Raw genomic sequence first — 5,351 nt, 5'->3', positions numbered from 1 at the left:
ACCCAGACCTCCTGAGCCAGAAAGCAGGGGTGGGAGTAGGGGGTGGCCGGAGATGGAGGGGATAGGGCAGGTGCCCAGGATGTCCTCCGTTCCGCCCCTCGTGTGCTGGCCCTGAGCTTGGGGGCAACAGCAACAGGACTGGAAAGTTGATAACTTTTTACCACCCCCACCCATCACCACGCGTCCCCTCCCTTTCCCCCAACTCAGAGCCCTCCCCAGGCACAGGAAGGACCTGAAGCTGCTCCTGCAGGGTCCCCAGAGCTTCCTGCCCAGGCTGGGACCCAGCTGTCTCTTTGCATGCTCCCCTTACCCCCTCCTGGCACAGGTTCCCTGGGGTGCCTGGTGTGTGATAAGTAGGGAGCCCCACTTTTGTGAGCGAGCCTGGGCCGTTGGGACCCATCCTGTCTCCCAGGGCCTGGAACAAAGGCCCAGGTGACCTGGCCACTGCCCTGTCCCTAGCCCTGCCTGCTGGCCCCGGTGATTCTCAGGCAAGGATTGAAGGCTCTCCCATGCCCTGCCGGGGCTTTGGCTCTGACACACCTCTTCCCTTTCATCTTTTGCCAGACAAAGTCTCAGGGCATCATCAACAGTGCCGGTTTCACAGAGCAGCCTTGGGGAAGGGGAGGGGGAGGGGGAGGGGGAGGCCAGGCTCTGGCTGCCAGAAGCCTGTGGGTGATTGTGTCCCCAATGCCACCTGGAGGCACCCCTTAGCAGAGGCCAACTGGGGAAGCTGGTTTGCTGTGGTCTCCCAAAGTGACCTTGGGCAAGTCCCTAGGGGCTCTTCCACTGAGGAAGGCTGGCATTCTAAGGAAGAGCTGTGACCTTCAGTTTTCCAAGTTCACCTGGGCACCAGGCAGAGCCCCTGGTCGTGTACCGTGACCCCTTCCATTTGTGTCCTTCACAGCAGCAGTAGTAGCTACAAGCTGTACAGAGATCATGTACAGCTTCGGCAGGTGGGGAGGTGGGGCTGGCTGGCCTGACTCCCTCTCTGTCCTGTCCCCAGGGTCTATGAATACCAGAGGATCCGGATGCCCCCACTCATCAACCACATGCCTGTCAAGATCCGGAGGGCCCACATGGGCATGGGGGTCAGGAGCGGCTTCAGCCCCCAACGGGTCTCCAGGAACAGCCCCGTGCCCTCTGGGCAGAAAAAGTGTGAGTGGGGGCCACAGTCACACCTGCAGTGCTAGGGAGCAGTTGGGTGGCCGCACCAGCTGTCACGGCAGGCCCCGGAGCCCAGCCTGGGCACCAACCCTGCCCCTCTCCCCGCAGTCCGCACCGAGGAGCTGCATGACATCCAGGGGGCGCTGTGGCAGATCAAAGCCCAGGTGGACAGTCTGCTGCAGAGCCTGGAGCGCATGGACCGGCAGCAGGTCCCACCCGCAGGTCTGATCCCCATGCTCTGTGGGAGCCCAGCTTTCCCCACTCCTGAAGATGCCCAGTGCCTGGGGCCCTGCCTGTGCCTTTCCCTGTCTTCAGGTCTCCCTACCCGGAGTACACTCCCCACTCCCCATCCCTGGGCTGTACTTGAGGCTCAAGGACTCTTGTGGCTTCTGAGTCACCCCCACCCACTCAGCAACCGCCTGGAGACAGAGCCACACGTCCCAGCCCATCTGTTTCTTGCCCTCTTGTGTCTTAGAGGCCCTAGGTCATTGCTGGGCATTAAGTGGCCTCTCTGGGGTCAGCTGGGGCCTCCAAACCCAGCCATTGACTGATGACCTTCTCTGCACAGCCACAAAGGACAGTGGAAAAAACAGGGGTCCTGGTAGCAAGCGCTCCTCCTGCAGCTCTGAGCCCCCGCAGAAGCCCCGGAGCGAGGGGGCTGGTCCAGAGGCAGGTGGCTACGAGGGCGGCACAGACACGGAGTGGACAGTGAGTGACCTGGCCCCGCTGCCCCATCTCCACCGTACTTGTGTTGGGTTCCTTGTGGCCTCCCTGTGAGCAAGCGGGAGGGCCTCTCTGGTCAGTACAGGAGCCCGAGGTAGTACAGAGGGGGAGCTGTATTCCCTCTGTCACAGAGTCATGCCCCGTACGCTGGGCCCTGTCCTGTTTTCTGCCTCCCAACCCTGGGCTTGGAGGGCTCAGCTGTGCCAGGGTCGGTTCTAGGCTGAAATACCTTCTCCCAGAAGGCAGTGGGGGGACAGGGCTGGAGCACCGTAAAGGGAATGTCACAGGTGTGCCCCATGGCCCCAGACCCCTGTCTGAGACCCAGCTGGAAAGCTTGTCTCAGGTTTTAGCCGGGTACAGTGGCTCATGCCTGTAATCCCAGCACTTTGGGAGGCCGAGGCAGGTGGATCACCTGAGGTTGGGAGTTTGAGACCAGCCTGACCGATATGGAGAAACCGTCTCTACTTAAAATACAAAAAAATTGGCTGGACGTGGTGGCTCACGCCTTTAATCCCACCACTTCGGGAGGCTGAGGCACGTGGATTGCGAGGTCAGGAGTTTGAGACCAGCCTGGTCAAGATGGTGAAACTGCGTCTCTACTAAAAATACAAAAATTAGCTGGGCACGGTGGTGGGCGCCTGTAATCCCAGCCACTTGGGAGGCTAAGGCAGGAGAATCACTTGAACCCATGAGGCAGAGGTTGCAGTGAGCCGAGATCATGCCACTGTGCTCTAGCCTGGGTGACAGAGACTTCATCTCAAAAGATAATATATTAGCCTGGTGTGGTGGCGCGTGCCTGTAATCCCAGCTACTCTGGAGGCTGAGAGAATTGCTTGGACCCAGGAGGCGGAGGTTGCTGAGCTGAGATCGCACCATTGCACTCCAGCCTGGGCAACAAGAGCAAAACTCCGTCTCAGAGAAAAAAAAAAAAAACCTCAGGTTCCTGCGCTCTTCCTGCTACTGCAGGGTCTCTGGCTGCCGCATGGACCATGCCCCCTGGGGAAGCTGTGGCACACTAACCTTCCTGGAACTGGTAACAGCCCTGTGTTCGGTCTGCTGGGCTCAGGAGCGCTTTCACTGCTGCCCAGATCCTGAGTCACACCTGTAATATCTGGGAAAAGAATGGCTACATGTAGACGACTGCTTTCTTTAGCCTGGTGGTTCTGAGTTTCTAGGTCTTAGGTAGAATATAGAGAAGCCCTGAGCTGCCAAAGCTCTGGGGAGGAAACGGAAATCGGGGTGTGGGGGAGACTAGATGTTGTGAGTAGGTGGCCCCCCTTTCCTAGCCTCCAATGCCTCCGACCCCTCTGCCACTACCCTGCTTCTGTTTTCCCTACAGGTGAAGAACCACGCTGAAGACCAGGCCAGCCAGGAGGCAGCAGGAACCCCTCCGGCCTCATCAGCTCCTGGCATTCTCGGATAGACAGCTCCTTGCCTTGCGTAGGTTTTGAAAGCCACCTTAGCAACCTGAGATGCCTGATCTGGAGCTGGGGCAACGGAAGTGGACACAGGGCTTGGCCAGAGAAGCAGAGGGCCAACCTGTAGTGGTGGGTTTAGCTTCTTCAGAGCTTGCATTTCGAGATGATGGTCCTGGGACTGACAGGATTAGGAGGGAGGTGGCCTGGGACTGCACCAGATCGCCATCCTCATGAAGCTGAGGCTCTCCTGCAAGGGGCAGATGACAGCCCATCCCCACCCCACCCCACCCCACCCCACCCCAGCGCTCAGAGGGCACCCTCAGCCTTGTCTAAATGCAGACACAGCTGATCTTCACTCCCCTCCCGATGCACCGCCAGTCAACAGATAGCCAACAGATCTCCCTGAGTTTCCAATCTCCCTGAAACTGCTGGAATGTTCTCAGTGTGTACCCCACACAGCCCTCTTTGGGCTCCAGACTCCCCATCTACTCTAGGAAGTCACCCTTCAGAATTACATTATGTCCTGTCCCCACTGGTGTGATACAATTTCAGACCTGCTCTAGAAAGACACATTATGTCAGAAGGGAAAAAATAAAATTTGTATTTTTCCTGGTCAGGGATTCTGGGTGTGGCCCCAGAAACTCATTCTGGTCCTTGGGCTGACCCAGGCCGGCCCTTCCTAGAGAAGCTGAGTGCAGAGAGGGGACCAGGCCGCCTTCCAAATGGCAGTCACCTGGCTTCCTCCCATGCAGTCTTGAGCCCAAACCAGCAGAGCTGGTAGCGACACAGGAAAGACCCCACCTCGTGGTCAGTCAGTCAGGTTGTACCTGGCCTTCCTAGCAGTGCACCTGCCCTCTGCGGTGCTGCTCAGGGTCTTCCTTGTAGGACCAGGGCGCCACTTCTCACCAGCAGTGGAGGCTTGGGTTGTGCCATTCTGCACATGGCCAAGGACAGATGGCTTCTACCCAGAGCAAAACCCTTTTCAGCTACCCAGCACCAAGCCAGGTTGGGGTATGAGGTGCACTCAGTGCACTTCTGGGGCCATACTTTTTCCTGAGACGGAGTCTTGCTCTTGTTGCCCAGGCTGCAGTGCAATGGTGTGATCTGCACTCACCGCAACCTCCGCCTCCCGGGTTCAAGCGATTCTCCTGCCTCAGCCTCCCGAGTAGCTAAGATTACAGGCATACGCCACCATTAGTGCTGGCTAATTTTGTATTTTTAGTAGAGAGGGGGTTTCTCCATGTTGGTCAGGCTGGTCTCGAACTTCCGACCTCAGGTGATCTCCCCGCCTTGGCCTCCCGAAGTGCTGGGATTACAGGTGTGAGCCGCCGCGCCCGGCCAACTCTCCCTACTCTCGTATCTCAGCAGTTCCCCTGACTCTGGTTCGTGTGGGGGCAGCTGCTTCTCCAAATCACGGCGCTCCCATCAGGCTCTGCAGCTCTTTTCAGCCGGTCTCTCCTGTTCACGTGGGCCTCAGGAACAGAACCCGTTTAAGGCAATGCCGCCGCGACCCCTGACACCTGCGATGCAAGAACAAAGGAGCCTTTCTCTCTAAATCCCGGACCAAGAAGAACCACACCAGAAAACGTTTTTCAAATATAAAAGGGTCTTTCTTTTGGGTCAGACACAGAAGGCACAGTCGTCTTGTCCATCCTCTGAAAAGTCGCCCAGTTATATCGGAGGGAGTCACTGGCTGGCCTGAATGACAGCAGCTCCAGGTACCAGCTTCTAGGTAAGTCCAGCTAAAGTTTCCAACTTGGGAGTCAGGATGCGCTCACAGGTTTCCTCAACTGGGTCGCAGCTAAGGGCCGGCTCAAGTAAAGTTCCTTTAACGAGGTTTGTAAAAACCCTTTCCAACACCACAGCTGTCCGGCGCCTTGGCTCTGCTAGGGCCTACCCAGGTGCTCTCCAGGGCTCCGGCTGCTTATCTCGACGCAGGCTGGAGGCCGACGGCGCGGGTCTTTTCAGGGACGGCGGCAGCACGGTCCTTGGCTTGCGTCCGTCGTGGCTCAGGCTTCTAGTTCAGGGCTGGGCGGCGGCGCCCCT

This window comes from Mandrillus leucophaeus, unplaced genomic scaffold (genome assembly GCF_000951045.1).
Source record: "Mandrillus leucophaeus isolate KB7577 unplaced genomic scaffold, Mleu.le_1.0 Scaffold17, whole genome shotgun sequence".
Taxonomy (NCBI): Eukaryota; Metazoa; Chordata; class Mammalia; order Primates; family Cercopithecidae; genus Mandrillus; species Mandrillus leucophaeus.
Note: the sequence above shows the minus strand (reverse complement) of the source record.